Source organism: Podarcis melisellensis, assembly GCF_964234715.1.
Source record: "Podarcis melisellensis genome assembly, chromosome: 17".
In the NCBI taxonomy this organism is placed as follows: Eukaryota; Metazoa; Chordata; class Lepidosauria; order Squamata; family Lacertidae; genus Podarcis; species Podarcis melisellensis.
Window position 1 is genome coordinate 25,398,433 of NC_138534.1, and position 24,298 is coordinate 25,422,730.

Consider the following 24,298-nt stretch of genomic DNA (forward strand, 5'->3'; position numbering starts at 1 on the left):
GTGAGGGCTGAAGCTGCAACAGATTCACAGAAGCCAGAAGATCCTACTGTGTTTAGTTCTCCCCCGTTGTCTCCAGGGGTTTTGCATGCTACAGAGTAGAGAGCTCAGGGAGACTACTGGGAAGACTGGATTGTGATCTTTTAATCTGCATCCAGCCTGCACATTCCCCTTCCTGTTCCCTGAACTATCTGCTGCCTCCCTGCTCCCCATTCCCTTTGGGATGATAACCTTGGCTTCAACACCAGCTAATGAATAACTCGGGTCTTAGGCAGCCCTTAACCTGAGTGATACCTTAAACTTCAGGTCAACAGCACTACCAATATTGGCTGCTGATGGTATTCAAGAATGTCTCTACCTATAGCAAAGATACTTTGGCCCAGAACTTAGAATCTCCATGTGGAATGAGTAGAGCTTGTTACACAGGTGGTTCTCATACAGAGGTGGCTAACACATAGCTTATGGACTAGAGCTGGCAGTGCATGAGATTTTTCCATGGCCCTAAAATGTGTGCTTATTAAAAAAAAAAAGTGGTATGGGTTGGTTGATTTGTTTAAAAATAGAGATTCCCCATTGTGATGCCAAAATATTTTTGTGGCCCCTCAGGGACCCTCCAAAATTGTTCATTTTTAAAAAAATCAAAAAATCTGACTGCTCCCATAGGTGTTAAATAGAAGAAATAGAATCTAGTACACATCAGTGGGTTCTGAGAAGATTTCCAAATCAACATTGGAGTATCTATGGAACACAATACCATATTTTTAATTTTTCACCCAAGCATTACTATTTTTTTAAGACAGTGATTTTCCTATTCATGTTCAGAAGTGAATCAGAATTGCCAGAAACTCTGCATTTAGATCCACACCAAAACCACTCGATATTCTGTGTGATTCCCTAGTTTCACACATCAGCAATTCGGCTTATCGTCCAGATGATGGGTCTTATACAAGGCTTGACTTTAGATCAAGGACAATTCCCCCCTCCTTTCATTTGGGATTTAGAGAGTGGAGGATCCCTACCCCTGTTGAGTGAAGACTGATACTGTTATAATGAGAGACAGAGACTTCATCTTCACTCCAGTACACAGGAAAAGCCTCCTCCCTTCAAGAGGTCAGGCGGATGGGGTATGATTAGGATGATGCAAACTGATGGCACTGCCCTAACAAAGAAAATGTCCTTGTTGCCATTATAAACAAGGAAAGCAAATATGTTTGGCCGTCACATATGATAGAGCTAAAAATCAGTTTCTTATGAAGTTCCTAATCCGGATTTATGCAATAGTTCATGGTCTGTCAAGTAAATAATATACATTTTAAGAAGTCCCAGAGTACACATTTGAAATGATGGGTTGTAGCAGTTTCAAATGAGCTGTCATGGTCTATTGAGTAAATTCTTTATTTTAAATATATGCCTTAATATATAGTTGCATGATGAAATGCTTTTTTAAAAAAAACACCCTTGGAATCTTCAAAGGATTTGAAATGCATCATAAAATTTCTTTGACTCCTAGATAATATTATACAGTGTATAATAGTAACAATGTGTACCTATAGGTTTGTTTTCACGAAATCTCATCTTTGAAATATAAGAAATTTCTTTGATGCGCAGTTCTGTAGCAGCAATGTCTTGGTACTGTGATTTTAACAACTTCAGTATCTAGCGAGGTCAGACTTAATTCACCTTAGAGGTCAGTAACGGTTCTCCACATGTAACAGAAACTGACTAACTATGCTGCAGTCAAAGAAGCACTTATTCCTGTTCATTGTGGAAAGTTACTCAGAGGCTACAGAGGACATCTTGAACTTTCTAGTACAAGGGTGATGAACCTTTGCCTGAGGGCCTAATTAGGACTGGCATGGGTCCCAAGTTGGCCTACAAGGCTGTTTTTCCCAAGCTAAGTGTGGGGCAGATAGAGATGTATCTGCCAATGCACAATTGGGAGCCTTAGATTTTCAGCAAGTCACCATCTTTAATTCTGCTCCACATTCTTTGAAGGCAAAACAGCAAAGAAGGTTTGAAATTGGGGGGGGGGGTCCAACTAAAGTCTACTCAGGGTAGACCAACTGAAGTTAATGGACCTAAGTTAGACATGTCTATTAATTTCAGTGGGTTTACTCTGAGCATGGCTAGCATTGGCTGTAAACATCCTGCATGTAATTTTTGGACAGTAAAGCCAAAAGCAATTGTAAACAAATGTAAAAAAAAACCCAAAACCCTCAAACACTGCAACAGTAAGATGGCTTATTACCACAGTACATCAAATGCACATATGTAGTTGATAAAAAGCCAGATTGTGCTAAATGGTTGCCTTTAATCAAAAGAGGTATTTAATCAAATAAACGGTTCCCAACAATAAAATAAAGCCCAAGGCAAGTACTATATTAAAGTTTTATCTCATTTGCTCAAAGGTCTACACATAACTCACTCATTCACTATTGAATTATGGAGCTTTCACACTCGTGAGATAAATCCCATAAGTCATTTCTAATCCCTGTGCGGAAACCACATTTTGGGAAATAATGTTATTGTATGGAGGTATTGTATGGAGGTATGTTCTCTAATTAATCAACAAACTACTGAATTAACTCTTGCATTTAGTTGGAAAGAGCTAATCATACTGTGAGAGCCATATGCACCACATGCTCCGTTAACGCTTTTTGGTTCAGCTTTTTTACAAAACGAGAGAGAGAGGGATCTGATTTCTGTTCTGTTGGTAACACAACCAAAGGAGCAGAGGATGCCAATGTACACATAACATTTATATTTTTAACATAAATAACTGTTTTATGTTTACGGGAATGGCAGCCCCTTCTGGTGGAATGAAGCCTGCAAATGTTGAGATAAACAGATTAAGAGATTTTTGTAGCATTGAAGATTTTAGAGCATTAAGGGAGTTTCTCCTGCTCTTGCTGCTGGTTCTTTTTAGATAGGAATTGACACAAAACACATAGGGCAAGCCTTTTTACGAGAGTCCAGCCAGTTTGTCCATTGATATGTACATAGGTTAAGGAATTATCCAATATACATAGAAAACAGTATTTAGGTTTCTTTTAATATTCATCCATGTTCTGCATTTATGTAGCCATCCTATAACCAGAGTTCCCTGGGCAGCTCCAGGCTCTCTGTTGTCACTCTCTTTTTTTTAAAGAATAATTTTTTATTAACCGGCCAATCACATCAAATCAAACCAAATTAGATAAATTCCAAATTACACAGCCAAATTTTAAATTTTTTGCTGGGGGTACCCATATTTCAAGTTCCGAAGGGATCCAATCAACTTCTTGCTTCTTACTGCTGTTTTAATGTCCACAAATCTAACCTTATGATGTTCACAGTACTATCCAGTCCTTTCTTATTATTTTTCCACATCTCTTGTTGTTATTTTCATATATTTTTCCTTTCTCTTTGTGACCTCTGATAGTCTCCGCAAGCTGGTTAGAACAGTTTGTAATCCTGCGTGGATATTTTTTTTTTTTATCCAGTAGCCATATCCAGACGTTTTCCATATAACATCACTTCCATACTTCAAAACAGTCTTAGCGTCATTAATCTTCACCAATCTGCCTCCTTTCTCAAGACCTCTGAGGAGATTCACCAGGAATGCAGTCTGAAAACAAGTCCTTTCTTCCTCCCGGCTATAAATCCTTTGGCAAGATGGCGACTCCAAATTAATTGCTGCGCCATTCCCAAAAGCTCTTATTGCTTCTCGGTCTCCATAAAGCATACTTTTGGTTGAAGTTTATCTCCACACAGACCTTAATCATCCTGCTTGGGTCAGTTCAACCAATGGTTCTAATGAGGAGGGGTTCTTGTAAATCACATAGATGGAAAGTAAAAAAGGTTCCCCCCCCCCCCATTCAGCCCCGTTGTCAACATACCCAACCTTTGGTGTATCTTCATCGTAAAATATTCCTGTTTCTCCAGCCCGTCATCTTCTTTTGCAGAGGTCACTTAAATTAGCAGACTTCACTCCCCTTCTTCACTTGAAATATGTGCATTTGCTTCTTTTGTAATTAATTATTTCAAATTGCTGCAACTAGTGCACAATCAGAGCCAACGTCCAGGAGAGCCAAGGTCCACACGGGGGCAGTCTGCCTAGGGCCCTCACCCCCTTCTTTTGAATTAGGGGGTGATTTATGGGCACAGCAGGCAAGGGCAGTGTTCCCCATTTCCTTGGGGCAACCATGGAGGCTGCCTACTCCCATAACAGCTTCTTGATTACCCCCTGTGGGTCGGAGAGATGGTATTGTCAGCCATCTTCCAATGCGCCCCCTAGTGGCCCCTCTCTGTTGTCACTCTCAGGCCTGAAGGAGCAGAGGCAGTTGGGGGTCCATGCCAAAGCCAGCACTGGAGATGAAGGGCCCATTTGGCAGCGCAACATCTCCCCACCTTCAGCCCAACTAGCATTCCAGCTGGGAAAGGTTCAGGACATAGTCAAGGGGATGGAATAACTCTCCTATCAGGAAAGGTCACAGCATTTGGAGCTTTTTAGTTACGAGTAAGGGACGCGGGTGGTGCTGTGGGTTAAACCACAGAGCCTAGGACTTGCCAATCAGAAGGTCGGTGGTTCGAATCCCCACGACAGGGTGAGCTCCCGTTGCTCAGTCCCAGCTCCTGCCAACCTAGCAGTTCAAAAGCACGTCAAAGTGCAAGTAGATAAATAGGTACTGCTCTGGTGGGAAGGTAAACAGCATTTCCATGCGCTGCTCTGGTTCGCCAGAAGCGGTTTAGTCATGCTGGCCACATGACCCGGAAGCTGTACGCCAGCTCCTTTGGCCAATAAAGCGAGATGAGCGCCGCAACCCCAGAGTCGGTCATGACTGGACCTAATGGTCAGGGGTCCCTTTACCTTTACCTTAGTTAAGAGTAAGTGGGAACACAAAAGAGGTGGATGGAATTGTGGAGTAAGTGGAAAGAGAAGAACCTTTCTCCCTCTCTCACAATACTAGTACTTGGAGGCATCCAATGAAGGGGAGCATTGGAAGATTCAGGATGGACAAAGGAAAGTGTGTCTTTGAAATATACTCAGAGTCGATAGTGGATTTCATGCTCCTTATTCAGCTCATAGTGGTGAGGAAGAATGGAAGTTCCCCGAAAATATCTGCTTTATATACATTATTTACACAATGGGCTGCACGTGATTGGCTAATTCCGGGATTCTCCTGTAAGCCAATCAGGTTGCGGATTCACTTCCACCTGGAGCTGGATTGGGTGGCTCCTGCGGACCAATCATACGGCTGTATTGATCTAGTACCAATCAGACTGCTGCATTCTGAATCCTATTGTTCTAGGACCAATCAGACTGCTGCATTCTGAATCCTATTGTTCTAGGACCAATCAGACTGCTGCATTTTGGATCCTATTGTTCTAGGACCAATCAGACTGCTGCGTTTGGATCTTATTCAACTCAGTACATAACAGTCTTTGCACAGCATATAGTTAAATCATGGAGTTCATTCCCACATGAAATAGTGATGGTGAAAAACTTGGGTAGCTTTAAAAGAGGATTGGACAACTTCATGGAGGAGAGGGAATTCAAAGGCTACTAGCCACAATAACTATGTTCTGCCTCTACTATCAAAGACAGTATGTCTCTGAATATCATTTGCTGGAAACTGCAGGTGGGGAGAATGAATTGGAACTCAGTTCCTGCTTTCAAACTTCCTGTAGGCATCAACTTAGGTACTATGAGGACAGAGTTCTGGAGTAGATGGACCTTTAGTCAGGTCCAGCAGGGCTCTTATGTTCTTGGCTAATTAGTTAATTCATCTTCCTCAGCATCATCATGGGGAACTTGCAGCAACTCCCCAGGATTTCAGACAGGAGTCTTCCAAGCCCTACCTAGAGATACTGTGGATCAAATTTGATACTTTTTTAATGCTAAACATGGACTCTTCCAGTGAGCTACAGTCCTTCAGATAATGTTTTGCCCGTGAGGAGAGTTGAAGTAGCAACCTCCTGGGTTTGTACATTAAAAGAGCACTTGGCATGCATACACTTTTTCATATTTTAGGTTTATAGCATATAGTAGGGTATTACAAGGTTTCATGCTTGTTTTCCTCTTGTCAACAGCACTCTGTCTTTACTTTCTGTGTTAGAAATGATGTCAGGCTTTGCCCTGCATCTTGCTTAAAAGTGTATCACAATGTAGTAGAAGCAAGTAAATAAAACATCTTCAAAGCTTTCTGGGTTTTAATTAATTTTAAGCTGATGAACCAGATATATTTTTGTTGAAGATCAAATGCATTCTATTCTGGAGGGAAAAGAAAGTCTTACATTTGAGCTAGATATGTTAATGAGAAATTACATGAGTAATGTATGTTGCTTAAGGGGGGGCATATGAGTGGGGGGGTAGAAATCAGAGGCTGGTAATTGCTAAATAAGATAGCATCATCATAGCATAGCTTGTCATTCTAAAAAATCTTGTAGCAAGCAAACCCTGTGGCATTCCTCATACTCACAGAATCTTTCTATTTATTTCTGCTATCTGCATTAATCAGAACAGAATTTGGTTTGATATTACCATATTTCTTCCAACAACCTTTGAAATCTTATGGAAGGAGGAGAAATGTCCATAGTTGTTAGCTGGCTTTGGGCAAAATCCATACCGTCAAATGTGTCATCCTACATTTCGGTGTGTGGTGCAGCTGCTGCCCTGAATTTTCCCATCTAGTAAAATAAAAAGCAGCCCATTTAACTTTATAAGCATAAAGTTGGATTTTAAAAGGGTCAGTTTGGTTCAAAACAATTGTAGGCAAGAAAATTATCCAAGCAATAGTCTTGCTAATGTGCAGCACAACTAAAGTTCCTCTAAATTGTTTTAATCAGTAATAATCTGTGCAATTGTAAAGAGCAGAGATGCATTTTGCTAATAGACACTAATAAAAAATACTAACCAAGTAATGAGAATGCAAATTTTGAAGGTTTTTTAAAGCAGTCTGGAAATTTTGTATTGCTGCTCCAAAATGCTCAGCCAGAGAGATAAAGCTCACTTCATACAGTTGTAGGTCCCACCCACCCTCAAACTATTGAAAACTAGAGGGGGAACACAAGAGGGGGAGACAACAGTGGTGCAATATATATTATAGGGTGTTTGTGGTACTGAAGCCTTTGATACTGAGTGGTTCAGTTGTTGTGATGCAATAGCATATTCTGTTTTCCAGAAGACAAAAGCTCTCAGCCACAAAATGTTCACAGCCCAGATTTTTTATTTTATTTTATTTTTTGAGAAAAGGAGAGTTGGCAATTTGTCTTGAGTTAAATCTTACACAAGCCCTTTGGAAGGAAACAGACTCAGGACTAGAAAGCTGACTGTGAGTCTAAAATAAGAGCCGTGAAATGGAGTCCATTTGGGAAATGGCCTGATAAAATGGAGTCAGAGAGGGGATGGTTGAGGCCACCACAGCAACAAGTTAGTTAAATCAGTGCGCATGATATCTCAATTCCATAACACAAGTGTGGGAAGCCTGTGGTCCTCACAATGTTGTTCGACTACAGCTGTCAGCATACCTGATCATTGGCCATGTTGACAGGAGTTGGAGTCCAACAATATCTTGAGACAAAAGTTCCTCCTTTCTACCATAATGTAGAATAGAAAGTGGGGCAAGGCCTTTGTTGGGGGAAAGTGGTAGGTGGCACCTAGCTTTTCCCGTTATCTTCCCCTCAGCCCCACCCACCCACATTTTCCCTAAACTGGATTTTGAGAATGGAAAGAAGTCTAGGTGTGACAAAATTAGCCCTGGGACCCTGGCTGTGGAAGAAACATTGCAAATGGGCATAAGGGCCAAGCATTCATTTCTTGCCTTCTGCAAGTATACGCTTATGGGAGGAGAATGAAAAGAAATAGCATGAGCTGTGCATACAGAAGGTCCCAGGTTCAGATATCTCTGATATCTCCAGGTAGGGATGAGAAAAATTTCCTATCCGAAATCTTGGAGAATGATTCTGCCAGACAGTGTAGACAGTCCTGAGCTCGATGGACCGATAGTCTGATTCAGTAATAGACATCTTCCTTTGTTCACACAAACTCCCTCATTGGTCCTGTTAGGCAAACAAGGGTTGGAAACCTGTAATGGCTGGCATAATGTATAGTTATGGCCAGAGAAGGACTTAGTCCTGGTGGAGGTGGGCAATTGGGTCAGGGTGGGAAGCAGGAGGATGGAGAGATCAGGGATGGTCAGAGGAAGAAGGGCCTTCCAGGAGAAGCCTGGATGTTGAACGTCTCAGGATAAGTGCAGACACAGACAGGGAGGAATCAGAGGGTACATCTGAGGGTCTCAGTCCTTCTGGCTCTATTCTTCTCACACCCCACTCCAGGAGAGTCCTGGATGTTGTCAAATGAAAATCTAGACATACCCAGAGGAGGAGTTCACCCCTATGTCGCAGTCTCCGTCTGCTGGGAAGGGCTCCAGAGTGAGAGGCTAGAGGGGAAAGGTGGGTTCAGAGCTCAGTTTCTTTCAACTTCTCAAGCTGAAGGAGTCGAGCCAGGGAGACCTCGCTGTGCTACTTTCTGTGAACAAAAAGCCAATTGCTCTCCAAGCCTCTGGCCTCTTCTTGAGCTGTGGGGGTCTGGCACTTCCCTATCAGCCCTCATGACACTTCAACATTGGTGAGGAGACAGCATCCTTTACCACATATGAGGGCTACAGGCTAGCCATATGGACACACACATCTCTCTGTTTCAGTATTATACTGCTCTTTCCTGCCAACAAGCACCTGCTGCCTGAGGAAGCAGGAACACAATGCCTATTGGTAGGACTGGCCCTGATTGTAACATGGGGATCCCAAGGGCACAGAGAACGCCAGTGAATTGCATGCCTTGTTTTGAATTCACCCTCTGGTTCACCAGCAGTGCAACTTATAGGGTGAGTTGTTTTTATGTCGCTGCACTTTCTGACCCTATAATGGACTCAAGAGAGAGAGAGAAATTAAGCAGAATCCCAGTGGAAATAGAAATTTTGGAGGAATTGAGTTTTTGTGATGTTTAAACTGGTGCGTCTGATAATGCCACAGCTGTTGATGAGGGGGCGTACAATTCAAGCTGTAGGGAACTATAGCTTTCAATCCTGTGGACAATGCCTCGCTAGCTGAGAAAATGCTAGAAGGAAGCGATTTGAGACTGGGTTTGAACTGTGCAATATCTCTTGAGGTAACAGAATGTGAAGCGGTACCAAATGTTAGACACCGCATGCAAGGAAAGGGGCTTGGTGATTGACAGAAATGCTGTGGAATGGCTGGTTGCAGAATTGAGAATATAGATGCGGAAAGAGTGGAGAATGAAAAGAGCAGTCATTGCTGCATCTCAATAAAATCAAGATGGATGGGAAGAGAATAATCATGTGTTGCAGTCATTTAAGGGTGTACAACTTCAGACTGATGGGCAGGGGGCCTTCAAGTGTGAATACTGTTTCCCTACCCCACTCTATGCACTTAGACTCTATGCACTTAGAATTTTAAGCAACACCTTTGGAATAGAAATTCCTGCCTGAGCACATGACTGTGCATTAAAACATATGAAGTAGTAGAATCCAAACACATCTGTATCATCATCATTAATGCCTAGAGCAGTTTCTGTCATCAGATCACTTAGCAGTGGCATTTCCTTTTTAATTTTTTTAATGAAATAGGTGTATGTAAAGCAGCAGCATTATAGGTAAGAAGAGATAGCCCCTCCAAAAAAATCAGAAGAGGCATAAAGAACATTAAAAACCAAGTCTCACATAGTACCAAAAGAAAATGAGAATAGTCATGCGTAGAACATTAATCAATATCAATAGATCATTAGTGAAGTGCTTTTGCATATCATAGCAGAAATTCCAATGAGACTTACTCCCAGGTAAGTATTGTAAGATTTTAGCCTAAATGATTTGCCAGTGATTCCTTATAGGTCTTGAAACCTTGAGCCCGTTCCACACTGGATGCAGGCTAAATCAAATGATTGTTTAACTGATTGTAATTTATATAACACTTTTTAAATGTTCTGAACATTTCACATTGCCGCCACAATCCTTCATATCCTATATTCAATATAAGAGGCTGAGGTTGAAACCATGATTTGCTGCTACCTGCCTAAGCCCATAGAAACATCACGTTGGTTTGCTTGCTTCCCTTTTCCTCCTGATATCGAGGAGAAAATCGGAAGCGTTGGCATTTATTTACTTACTTACTTACTTACTTACTTACTTACTTACTGCCCTTCTTCATAAGGGCAGTCCACAAACTGATTACAATCACACATTCAGGTGGTAGGACTATTTAACTGTGTTGCGGGCAGTTCCAGATTTACCTATAAGCTAAACAAGGTATAGCTTAGGGCCCCACTCTCTTGGCCCCCCCCAAATATACTTCTTCTTAATTGTATTTCACTATTAATATACTTCTTCTTAATTGCATTTCAGTTCAACAATTACTTTGATAAAATACATATTTTGTTATGTGCAAATGGCTTTAGATACCTATTAGGTCCATAAATTACCATATAGCATATATTCAACACAAAATACAGTGACAATTTGCTGCTGACAAAGGGCAGGTGGACATATAAAGGGCCCCTTCTGTAGCTTAGGGCCTCATCAAACCTAAATCTAGCCCTGGTTGCGGGCACAGGGTCATGTGAGCCAGCCTGCCCTCCTCTTCCCACAACTACGCTGGAGGTAGCAGCAAGCTCTGAAGGGGCTTTGCGAGTGTATTCATGTGAACATGTTTATGAGCCTCCCTGCAATTAGCAGCCCTAGCCACACAGGATTCCCAATTGCAGGGAGGGTAATAAACATGCTCAAGCAAGACTTTCAAGCTCTTTCAGAACATCTCACTTGACATGGGAAAGTCAGGTATGCAGTGGATGAGACCAAGATGCCTTGTTCCACGCCTCCAAAAGTTACAGATTAATAAAGCCAGAATAGGACTTGTCCTTCTGTAGTTAAGACTTTCCTAGAGAGTCTTAGACATTACTTCTTTTGAATTAATGGGACTTTTAAAAAAATTGAATTGTGATAATATTTCACGTTTAGCTTCCAAAATACATCAGTTTTTCATAATGTGATTTTATTAGAGCAAATTTATTTCTGTTTTTTTCTCATTCGGTTGAAAATGGTGTGCCTACATTACTTGTCTTGCATTTCAAATATTTTTGCCTTTTTTTTCTTTTTCTAACCAGTTCTTATCAGAATTTAAACAGGTATGAGCTTTTCATCTAATAACTTAAGTCCTTTAAGCTGTGTATTCTTGCAGCTCAGTTCATATACTGCAATACAATGCAGTTAATGCAGCTTTTAATAGGTAAGAGGAAAACTAAAGCCCTTTTCTGCTTCTGTTCGGGATGCCAAAGAGCTATGACCTCCTCTATAATATATAAGCTTGGAGGGACTCAAACAGGCTAGTTCATTTTGTGCTCTCCTTCCTGTTTCCTGTTTTTATTTTTCAAGAGATGCTCAATGTTATGAGGCCCCTGGAGGGCAGCCTGGGCAGGTTGTCACCTTTTGTTTTGCTTGTTGTTGTCTTTTTAATATTGTGTATGTCTGCATACCTCAGGGTTCAGTTGTGCATGTTGCTATCTCACTCTTGTTTCTCAGTGGGCATGTTTTTGCTCAAATCTGTTGGCACACTCAACCACCCGAACTCACTGTTCATGAGATGGATGAATTTGGTAGTTATTTTCAAACAGATAATTTTGAGTAGACAATTCTGGTTAGCCAATGCTTTCAAAAAGGATGTATTTTTAAAGTTCATCTGGTGCTCCTGAGCAGCTGAACAACAGCACAAATCTTCAATCCCAGAATTGATTTCAGTTTCTCTGAGGGACAAAGTAAACTCCTTTGGGGCTCAGAATTCAGACAACATGTTTCTAACACATTCTGCACTGCACATGCAGCGATGAAAATAAGAGATGCTGGTATTCTCTTTCTGCCACTCGCACCCCTAAAGCTTCCCTCAAGGAGTATGTCTCCCCGGTAAGGTTTGAGACTTGACATTTACTTAGCCAGGCAACTTCTTTTGATCAGCCAGCCTCTGGAAATGAATGCGGTGTTCGCCTTTGGGAGTGAGCTTGCTCAGATCCACAGAAGAGAGTGCTGAATTTCTATTAGGAGGATGTAATAAAAATTTACATAGGCAGTTCCTCACGCTGCCGGCAAATATTTGTGTGCTAGATTCTCTGCGATCCTTTATTACATTAAGATGATGGGGCTTTGAAATGCTTTCTTAGAAAGGTTCCTTGTTCAAAAACTCCTAAAAATAACAGCAAGGTGATTCCTAGGACGGAGCGCCGTACAATTTTTTCTTGTTTGCTTTAAAAGTTGCTAAATAGTAACTATCTATTACTATTAAATAGTCGGGACATAAGCAACAAAGAAACCATATGGTGCTCCATAGTAGGAATCACCTTGGTGTTTTTAGGGTATTTTGAATGAGGATTCTTTCTAAGAAAGTGTTAGGAGAGAAACTAAACATGATGTAGGACAGAAGTCGCTGACGTGTCTGACAACTCTCACCAACCCTGGCCATTAGTAAGGTTGGTTGGGTCTGATGAGAGTTGTAACATACAGCACCTGGAGGTTACCACATCCATGATTTCATCTTCTGACATTTTGTGGTTTGCTTAAAAGCAGCTGCAGGGGACAGGGGCTGGGCCCAAGGCATATCATACCCACAAGCTGCGGTTTGGCTGCCTTGGTCCAGTATACCTGAAAGAGTGTCTCCACCCCCATCGTTCAACCCAGAGACTGAGGTCCCTCTCCAAGGGCCTTCTGGCTGTTCGTCACTGCAAGAAGCCAAGTTACAGGGAACCAGGCAGAGGGCCTTCTCAGTAGTGGCATCTGCCCTGTGGAACTCCCGCCCACCAGATGTCAAAGAGAAAAACGACTACCAGACTTTTAGAAGACATCTGAAGCTTTTAATGTTTGATAGACTATTGTATTTTAATATTCTGTTGGAAGCTGCCCAGAGTGACTGGGGAAACCCAGCCAGATGGGTGGGGTATAAATAATAAATTATTATAAATTATTATTATTAAAGGGATGGCTTTAAAGGGAGATTAGAGAGATTCATCCTGGATAAGGTAATCAATGGATACTAGTCATGATGTACCAAATAGGCAGTATGACTCTGAATTCCAATTGCTGGGGAACAGAAATATGAATGTCTTCCTACAATCTATTGATTGGGGGGAAAGAAGGTTTGACTGCATGGGCCTTTGACCTGGTCCAAAAGGGTTGTTCAATCTATTTTACCATTCTGTGCCTTTCATGGCTACCTCTGGTGTAGAGGGAATATGCTAAAGGTATGCATGTTAAAAAAGGGACGCGGGTGGCGCTGTGGGTTAAACCACAGAGCCTAGGACTTGCCGAAGGTCGGTGGTTCGAATCCTCGTGACAGGGTGAGCTCCCATTGCTCAGTCCCTGCCCCTGCCAACCTAGCAGTTCGAAAGCACGTCAAGTGCAAGTAGATAAATAGGTACCGCTCCGGCAGGAAGGTAAGGTAAACGGCGTTTCTGTGCACTGCTCTGGTTCGCCAGAAGCAGCTTTGTCATGCTGGCCACATGACCCGGAAGCTGTATGCCAACTCCCTCGGCCAATAAAGCGAGATGAGTGGTGCAACCCCAGAGTTGGCCACGACTGGACCTAATGGTCAGTGGTCCCTTTACCTATGCATGTTAAATATGTTACTTTAGAAAATATTAAAATATTCCATGCATTTCTCAGGCTGCCGGCAACCCACTTAACTGGGATTAAGGCCAATTGAACTCAGTGAGACTTCTTCTTGAGCAGGCATAGCCAGAATTGTGGTGTTAACAATTTATTACTAATAATATTAGTAGTAATAATAATAATAATAATAATAATAATAATAAATAATGCCGTAACACCATCAGTGTGCCTTGTGTTTTACACTGAGCAGCATAAGTGAAAAGAGACAGCTCCCTGCGCCAAAGAACTTGCCGTCTAAATTTCAGTGGAGACAATAAAAGAAATGGGAGGCAAAGAGAGAGCAGGCTGGATATAGTTTCATGTGTTGAGGTTCATTTTTGTACTTGGGTAGGTGCTTTCATCTACCAATTGCTCCTTTCTTTCACAGCATGTAGTTATGATCCGCATAGATGTGGCAATCATATTAAATATGTTCAATTTTGACAACATTTCTTTGAAGAATTAATTTAAGGCTGGTCCCCTTGTTATATCCATCTTTGTTCTGAATTTTTTGCATGGATAAGCTACTTTGAGTGGAAAACTAATATGCCCAAAATGCAGGGAAGTGAAGAGGTTAAAGATGGAGAATGAGAAGGAAATGAAATAAGCCCAATTCTCCTTCATTTTTTTCTCTTCCTTTCATGAAAGGCTTGTTAAGCTTCATTACTCATAAAATATTCAGCACATTGTTTGAAGGATAAAACAACATGCATGTCTCTACTCCCAGCCTTTCGGGAAGAGAAATTCCTCCCGGATATGATTTATATTCATGGCGTAAGCTTTGGTATGGTTGGTGAGTCAGTGAAAATAAAGATGAAGGAAGAAGGGGCTTGAAGAAAGATGTTCCATGTTGTAGTTCACAGCTTTCATCGTAAGATCTGATTCCTTTCTGTACCTTGCTAACAAGATTCTCTGGTGAGAGGAATGCTAATCTCCATAGATTGTTAACCCGTGGGAAGAAAAACCCTATAAGGTGTTTATAAGGGCTTGTGAGATGCAGCTTCTGTCAGTGTTTCTTATATAAAAGAAGGCAAGAGAGTCCTTAAGACATTCTTACACATTGTGACGAGGAAAAGCTAGCATGGTGGTACTGAGGGAAATTATTGCCCCTTTGTTGTAATGTAAACTACTGAACAAATACAGCATATGTAAATAGTTACATAACTATTATTCAGCTGCAAAGCCCAGCGATGAAACGCAAAAATCTGTGCAGAGTCATTGATCCAAGATGGCTGACAACCTTAGCAGCTATCCACAGCTTGGTTTGCCTTTTGCAACAGATCAAGCTATTACTGTTTTGATATTTTCCCAATTAATTTTGTCACTGTCTTTTTTCCCCTCCTTACTGAAGAAGAGAAGGGGACAGGAAAGGACAGCTGTCACTAACCAAATAACTTACCCTCCAACATTTCTCCACTGAAAACAGGGACGTCCTAAGGAAAAGCGTGACATTCCAGGATCAATTCAGAAACTGGGATGGCTTCTGTAAATCGGGGACTGTCCCTGGAAAATAGGAACACTTGGAGGATCTGCAATAATTGTTTTGTCCAAACAATCTCAAAGTACTGGAACAGCATATTATGTTGGAAATGGCCCTGAGTGTTCATAGGCCACTAACTAGAACCTTCCTTAAAGGAGAGTTATGTAAAGCAGTACTGTATCTCCACATATTAACATGATATGTATAAATAATTGTAATGAAATTCATAATAGTCTTTAATCCTGCCTTCACTGTTTAGGTAGCTTTAACAGTAGAGCAACCTGTTATATATACCTTGTGGCAAGGTGATGGAAATATCTAGGTTCTCAGATGGAGAGACACTGATCATCTTAATCACATGACAAGTTTATTCCTCCATACTGGTGGTTACTAGGAATGTGAACTGCTTTAAGTGTCAACTCTTTAGGTTCTGCTTTATAAATGTTATTTTTTTCCCTTTTGCAAATTTTGTGGTTCCCCCCCAGGCTGCTGATATCTCCTTCTTTTTTGTCGGTGACGCCATGTTGGCTACATACACAATGCAGAGGTAATGATGTTTAACATTTGACCAGTAGTATGGTACAAGTTTTTTCAAACAGCAGAATCTCATGGTGATATTAAGATTAACCATTTCCATTTGTTGACCTCATAATGACTGTGCACCGGTGACAAGACTTTTGAGAAACTTATCTTCTAAGCCAAAATAAAGTTGCTTATCTTAGAGGCCAGATTTGCTAAGCTTTTTCTCTGTAAGTTAAAAGATAGAGGCGATAGCACACAGACATACCTTCCCATGGGATTTTGAAGTATGTCTGAAAGCTATCAAGTGCGGCAAAATATAAGATACCCTTCTCTTTTCATTGTCAATATCCGTGACATTTCCTTTGCCTGATGTGGAATAAACACACATCACTCCATTCTTTCATCCTGACTGGCTTTGGCTGCATTTATCAAACAAGACAGAAGTGGAATATAGATGCATGCGAAGAAAAGATGGGTCAAATCCTGTTCATTAAACCAAAAGTCACCAAGTTGTAAGAGTACAGTAACATTTGTCTTGGGCAGCACTTAGCCTCTCGGTAGTTCATCTGTGAAGTTTCAACAAATAACTCATTAGAATTATATAGGGGAGCATATTTCACTTGGTTTAGCCAGTCCAATCTATTTCAATTCCAGAGAAAATGTCACTTGGAGCTTCTGTTTATTCGCATTGGTGCCTATGCAGGTTCCAAACATTTACCTGCAAATGCCCCATAAAAGTCATCTTTTCCCAAGGAGTGGCCTTAGAATCAGCTGACATTTCCAAAAGTGAGCCTCATAGGATCTAATCAGGCAAGGAGGTAGCGAGAATGGGGACAAAACTAGAATGAGTTGGCTGTCTCCATCACTCACTCTGCTGCTACCTGCTGTTCTCCCAGCCTTCTGCCCTACCAGTCCCAACAGGCACCAGCCAGTATTTGGGTTCTTATATTACCACTGTGGCTTAGTGGCCACAGGACACCATTGTAACAAAAAGGGAAAGACCAGTAACAGTTTACATGGTGATTTTACCGATAACATTTGGCACCTGCTATAGCCATTCTAAATGGTCATAAAAAGAAGGGCAGACTATAATTCTTGTTAAATAAAGGCACTCATTATTTCTGTTTGAAGCTCGGTAAAAACATTCCACTGCTCCCTCTTTTTAATGCAGAATAAAAAAACTAATTTTGCATTAAAGATCAGGGAAGAACTTATCTTTCTTTTTTTTTACTTTCGAGTGAAAGAATTATGCTCCTCTCTACCTTAATGGGAACAGTAAGTAAAAATAATTATTCATGCATGCTTGCCATCTCATTAAATATTTGATGTAAAAATCCCTCCAATAAAAACTCTAAAATGGATATATATTTTTCTCCCACTGTTGAGCTTCAGATGGTTTATTATTTCCATTAGGCTTTGGGAATTTGATTGTTTAATCAAGCGCCTTTACTCTTGTGTATCTCTTTAGATTCCATTAATGTAGTGATACTTCTCACTCAGTTTGTACCATTTGTTGCTTTAAGTGTTGATTATTACACTTACCCCCTCTGTTTTCTTGCCTTCCGGTCTTGTTTTGCGTTCTTCTTTCAGCAGTTTGTAGGTGGCGAGCACTATCTGATAAGCTACTTTCATAAAACACACACATGGGGGAAAGTTGTGTCGCTGACATGACTGCAAATAAAATTGCAGCCTTGGCCGTCTTGGACCCAAACTTCACTCCTGTGGTCTGGAAGCACTCCTGAGCACGGTTCCACTCAGGGGGATGCTCCACACTTGTATATTTGGAGAAGGAGGCTGTTTCTGATTCAACCTTCTCCCTAAAGTCTCTTTTTCTTTCCAGAAGTTCCTTCCTGTTTTTCAAGATTAGGAGACCCTTTGGAGATGGCACTTAGCACTGTAGCAGGGGTGGGATTTAAGAGTGGGACATGGCTTCTGAGTAGACATGTATGGTATTGCACTGCAAATCTCCTTGGAACATCCTGATGACTCAGACATTAAATTGAATATTTTAACTCCATCTGAGGTTTTAATTATATCTCCCCTGTTAATAAGAGGTGGAATGGAAGGCCTAAATATTATAGGCCTTAGGCCGTCATTAGCTCTTGGTTTAGTATTTTCTTTGAATCTGCTTATATTTCCAACTTGCTAATTTGGGGCCTTGATTTCTATTATTTGTGGCTACATCAGTAACTATTTGAAACAACGGTTTTCCACTATATGGGGGGGGGGGGGAATGCCGCTAAAAAGCAAGTAATAATAATACTGCCTCAACATAAATGCTGGTGGTGCCTACATTTTCTTCCGAGAAAATTAGCAATAGAAATACCTTTTGTTGCTGTAACAAATTGAATATCATTCATTCTCTGCCACCCACTCATCACCTTATTTTAAATTACTGAGAGATGGAAATTATATTATGATTTGCCATGCTTTCTGGCCTAGATCCACAGCTAGTGAATCATTCTTCATTTAGCAAATACTGCTATTGCCTCTTTCATAGGATGGATTTAGCTGTACCTTTCACATAGAACTGCAGGGCACATGTGCTCAGCAAGCAGCAGGTCCCATTTTCAATTTTTAGCATCTCCAGGTAGGCCTGGAAAAGACTCTTGGTCTGAAACACCTGGAAAGCTGCTACCAAACAGTGTAGATGTCATGGACTGGTTGGATGCAAAATATCCAGCTTGGGAACCACCAAAGGAAGAATGCTCGGAGCCTGAGGAGTGGTGGTTGGCAGAGGGAGGAGACTGGGAAGAGGATGTGTCAGAAGTTGAAGAGCTGGGAGAGTCTGTGGCAAAGAGAAGTCTAGAATCAGAGGCAGAAGCTGAAGCAGGCGAATGGGAAGAGGCCAAGAGGCATAGATGAGTCAGGCTGGTGAAGAATCATTGGTGTCTCCCCCTCCTTCAGTCAAGACTAACTAGAATTGAAAAACATGTCAATAGCCCAAACAGAAAAGTTATACTTCCCATTAACAACTTCCTGAACCTCTTCCATCACTGTGTTACATGCAACAACTTTATTCCAGAATTCTAAATTCATATATGCATAACTTGCCCTTTGTTCTAGGGTTTTCATTTTCTCTGTTTTATAATTTTTTGCATTTTGAGATTGTGGACAGTATAGCACAGTGGCCCTCAGGCCCTAGCCACCTTTAGTCTGGGTTCAGACATAAGGGGAAGCCACTGTTTGAGTTATCTGTGTGAAACCCAGGGTCCTATGTTCCTCTCTTCCTTTCTTTCATGCACCAAAAGAAAAGTTCAGGGGTTTCTGCTTTTCATTTTGGACTTGCAACAGTTCCCTGTGATGTTCAGACTCAGAGAATTGTAGTCCAACAACTTCTGGAGGGCCACAGGTTCCTGAGCCCTGGTTGAAGCGAACCTATATTCTGAGCACACACAACCTGGAGAAACTGCGGTTAGATCTTGTGGGTTGTGAAAACAAGGGGAGGAGGTGGAGGGGGTGGTGAGCCCAGGGCTCACTGTGGTTTAAGTAATAGGAAACTAATAGTTGCCTGACACGAACAAAAATAAAAGAAAAAGTCCCTGTGGCACGTTTTGATTGGGAATGAGTAAAAATATTCTCATGTCACAAAGTAACAGAGAGACTGAACATGGAAGTTATTTTTCTTTTCCTCCTCAGTCACTTAGTTAACCATGCTCTTGATTTTTTCAATGCAGATCAATAAGATGTTTGCTTGAACCCTGCTGCTATGTTTTACTTGTAAACACACAGGGTTTGTGTTTTGTTTTTGAATGGCAAGACTGTGGGATATTTCCATGCTCATACAGAGCCCTTTAGCTTGACAAAAAAAGAGCCTGATTGGAGAAACAGTGTGTTATCGACAAAGAGAAGCTGGGAAAGTGATTTGTGAAAGTGTGTGAGCAGAACACAGAAATCTCCTGTCATTTCTGATTATATAAAACGCATGTGTTCTGAGAGTGGGCTGTTAATCTACAAATCATTCTTTCTCTGGAACAGTAGAAGAGGAGTCATATGCAAGCCAGGAGTATTAAACCAGTTACAGATTTTTTTAGACAGGAGATCAATAAGAGTGAGTATCTTGAAAATAACAATAAACACCTGCCTCTGCTGAGAGGTTGAGACTTTGTCTTCTTGCTGAGGGATGTGGTGTCTGTTTCAGCTTGTTGCAAAGGTCAGTAGACAAATGTAAAAAAGAGTGACTTTTAAAAAAAAGAATCTACACCACCTTGCCGCACTAGTTTTCTTATATATTTGTAGTTCAGTGACACAATCTCATGGTTCCCAAAATGTCAAGTGGCCCTCCCTGAGGAGATATGAGCGACAATCTCTGGAACTCTTGAATAGCTCAGTCTACATGTGCATAGTACATGCAACTAGAGCACAGTTTGCATTCTTCTGCACAGATGATGATGATGATTGCGGCACTAAAAGGACTGTCTCTTTCACTAACTCAGAAGTTGAAGTCCTTAGAATCTGAGGAAGAGGGCAGATCAGCCTCCTCAGGCTATGGAGAAGTTGGGAAGGCTCACTCCTGAGCACTTAATCCAAAGTGGGTTCTAGGGCAGAATATTTTAAGGAAATTACCTGAGGAATTTGCCCAATGTGCCTCCTCCTCAGGGTCCTCCACCCTAGCTCTGGAGTGTGGGGAATTTTGACACCTACTAGATTCCAGAACCTCTAGGGTTTCTTCAAACCAATGTGACCAATTCTGTTTCTGTTATGTGATCTGCCTTTCACCCAGGCTTACCACAGGATAAATGGCAGCTGTAAAGGTTGCTTGGGTTTGTAACTCACCACCCATATTCATGTTGCTTCAATTAGAGTTGAGAGAGTTTTTAAATGTTCCTTTGCAATGGAATATATCACATTAACACATGAACCAACCCCCTTGGTGTCTTGGTGTTGACCCAAATTACAGTACACAAGATACTCTGATAATCAAAATAATCCCTTTGGTTCCAGGAGATTCAAGTAATTCTTTCCTGGTAAATTTTCTCATTGCTCATGCTAATCCGTTATGGGAAGAACAAGTTTCATATAGCAGAACAAGGTCTAATAGAGGCATATGTTAAAGGGCATTTCAGTAGGGATCTAGACAGTTAAGTGCTGATCCCAGCAACACATTTCCCTACATGCATTTTAAAAACATATCTGGGGGAAATTTCTCAGCACACATTTTGTTGTGTAGTGTTGAAATTGATAAATCTAAGCACAATGCACCTAAGCTGAGTACAATGTCCTAAGAGCTACACTGTTTGTCTTATAATAGGAACAAGCTAGCTCTCATGCAGCAGATCTATACTCGAATCTCCCAATTTTTATTTGCTTAAAAGAATTTAACTGGGACCTCAATTTGGACTGGAAGCAAGCTGCTGGGTGAGAGCAGATTAAGCCTTCCTCCGTGTCATTTTCCAGAATTAAATCAGCCTTACCTTTTTCCTAAAGCTACTATTAGCCATATGCAAGAGGCAAAAGGTAGCTGCACATTATGCTTGTCCCTTTCGCCTCATTGCCAATAGCAAATGAGGAGGTGTGTGACTGACATTGCAAAAGGTTTTTCACACACACATCCATATAATGCAATGGCTTTGATCCCCTCTCCTCCCATGGCTGCCTTTAAGCAATCAGGGTTTTCCCACATCACATTTATTCCACACACACACACACACACACACACACACACACACACACTTTTTTTGGGCTGTCACTAGCTGCTAACCTATGCATGTTCCCAGAACGTATTGTTTGTGTTCTTAAAGCTATTCCCATAGAAGCAAACAAGCATCAAAATGTTAAGTAGGCTGGGATCCTTCTCTACAATGTGAAGGAGTAGGATTCATTGTACTAGAAAGGACAGGCCTCTGTTTTCCAGAAGCAAAGCATGGTTTCACAGACTCACTTAAAATTCCGTGAGGCTCACTTAAAATTCCTTGTAGGTAATTTGGTGGTGAATATTCAGTGATGTGAATGTCCACGTCCACAATGACCATGTAGTGCAATCACTCTTGGAAGGTTTTTTGTTTGTTTGTTTGTTTGTTTTTGCAATGGCATGGAGTCAGGCAGCCAAAACTGTGATTCATTCAGACATGCACACCATGGTGTGCTGTTGAGCAGCATGCATGGGGGTCAAATGTGCTGAATGCGATATGAATGGCTTCTAGGTGGTTGAATGAAGTAGGACAGTGCGGGAACCATCTGATGGTTGAAGTGCTGAGTAAATTATAAATGGCTAGAATCCTGTTTTAGATGTCTTTTGTAATGGATTATATTGGATTTGCATGGATGGTACTCTTAGTTTATGTTTATGTTTTACTGGTCTTTTGAGCCGTGGTTTCCCACTATTGTGACTGACGACGGCCTTTGGCTAAGCAATAATGATTTGGATTTGGGTGCTAAATGCCTGCGTAAAACTGCCCAAGGGTTGCATCTAATTGTCAGCTCCCTATATTGCCAGTTTCATGACTGAATTTAATTAGATATGAGAGGAGAGATTGATGGATAAAAAGGGAACAGGGTTTCTGTTTTGTGTAAACCATCTGAGAGGAATTGATCTGTTTGATTACGAAACTAGTGGTGGCCCCAACCATTACTAGCTTGTATTAGTCATTTGTAGCCTAACAAAATGATTTGAAAAGCTTCCCTGTTTGGTGACCTGGAATTCATCTTTACTACCAGCAAGCAGGCAAGCAGCTATTTACAAGCCTGAGCTGAACTAGCACATATGTTGACTTAAGACAGTCCTTTGATATGAATTGCAGAGTACTGGATACGTGGGCATGGTTTGGCTAATCATTCCAGGCTTCATGAATCCTGGTTTGTGAAGCTAAATATGAGTATCAAGGCCTAACTCTCCTCTTTCATCCCTTCTATGAGTGCATGATCCTGGTTTATTTACCTTGTTTGTCAGCTGACATTAATCCAGAGTTCTCCTGTTCAGTTAGAATGCAGAACTTAGCATACAGATCTTTGTACTGAAGCTGGCATGCAGTCATGAACCACAGTTTATGAAGTCAAACCAGGCCTCTATTTCGGCATCTTTTCTCTGCTCCCGATCTTGTATCAGGCAATGGGGCATATTTGTGGCTCAGGAAGGGAAATACGCCGCTCAGCTTGGTGACACACACCCCCAGACACTTTTGGGGTGTATTTGGGATCAATCTGACTAATCTACTCAGAATTTTAGGGCCAAGGGGAGCTGATACAGAAAGGCCTTTACACTCACCTTTAGGGTGGGGTTGGTACAATGCCTCCCCTTAGCCTGGCAGGGGCTGGTTGCCCTACAGCTGCAGGTGCTTGCCCAAAAATTTATATGTAGCTCCCACACCGATAGCTTTCTCACTGCAGGCTATGCTATGTTTATTTTAATGAAGTGGCCCATAGTTCAACCAATCTACCGTGTCAGAGAGTTTTCATTTCAACCCTCGGCCGCAGTATCTGACATCTATAAAGCTTGCTGTCTGGAATCATCTTTCCACACAAGTTCACTTGTCTTCTCTAGTAGCTAATTCTGTCCCCTGGAACACTGTGTTTCGGAGGCAAGTCTATGGTCACCCAGCTGAAGCAAGCACAAAACTCTCCCGATTCCACCTCTCGCACACACACATTAAAGTGGCAACATGACTTTAAGTTTCAAAATCTCTTTATCTCAGCTTTGCAGTTCCAGTAGGTGATATGAGCATTTAATGCCTGAGGTTGCCTGCCGAGTCGAAGAGCAGCAGAGAATGGCCTTGGTGCGTAAGCAGCCCGGGAGGCACAATTACTTTCCAAGATAGGGAGTTAAGAAGAAATGAGAGTGAGATGGGCCTTCTCCTCAGATGTTGGCATCCTGAGGATTTTATCTCCCTGTCCGTCATTGAAGTCTGTACCTTGTTGAGTTTAATACATTTGCTGTGGTATTTCAACCAGTCAAGCATGCTGGCCTTTCTTCTTGTTGTCTGTGTGGCATTAAATGCTGATTCACAGTTTATAATAATCTCATATCTTCCAACATTTCTCCAACGAAAATAGGGAGCTGGAACACACCTCCCTTGTTCTCTTAGAATGGCAGTGGTGCCCACCTGAGAGGTGCCGACTGAAAAAAAATATCTCTGGGTATATCCTATTCCATACCTTCCAACATTTCTCCGATGAAAACAGGGACTACTGAAAGAAAAGCAGAACATCCTGGGATCAAATCAGAAACTGGGATGGCTTCTGTAAATCCGGGACTGTCCCTGGAATAATAGGGAAACTTGGAGGGCATGTAATCTTTTGACTTATGTCTGATGATGAGCACTTCATGTGTGGACATGTTAAATGTCAGATATAGGTTGCAGGATAGTAGATCTACAAGGCATGTTCAGGTATTTACCTGAACATGTACATACTGAAACTGTATATGAGGGGTGGGCATTTAAGTTAGCCTCTAGCACTTAATCCCTGGCCATCTCCATGTTGGGTGAGGAAGGTCTGCAGGAAGTTTATATATTATGGTGTGGATGATTGTTAACCTGGAAGGACACAATTTGCTCACTTGAGTAAGAGAAGGAGCAAGTTATTTTTGCCATTTATTTTTTTCCATTCATAAAAACTACCTAACTCTGTAATTACCCTTGCATGTGCTGCATTGTCCATTGGCCAGTAGTCATTTGTGGGA

The 24,298-nt window shown here is 41.4% G+C and overlaps 1 protein-coding gene across 7 annotated transcripts in view; it reads left to right on the forward strand.

Moving 5' to 3' along the window:
- LINGO2 (leucine rich repeat and Ig domain containing 2) overlaps nucleotides 1-24,298 on the forward strand; it is a 418,322-nt gene that overhangs the window by 258,592 nt on the left and 135,432 nt on the right. Inside the window, exon 4 of one of the 7 annotated variants that reach the window (XM_081894261.1) lies at nucleotides 11,227-11,274. The exons of the other annotated variants lie outside the window; for them this stretch is intronic. The gene's annotated coding sequence lies outside the window, so the exon portion shown is untranslated. The remainder of the gene's footprint in view (nucleotides 1-11,226; nucleotides 11,275-24,298) is intronic. 7 annotated transcript variants of the gene reach the window in all.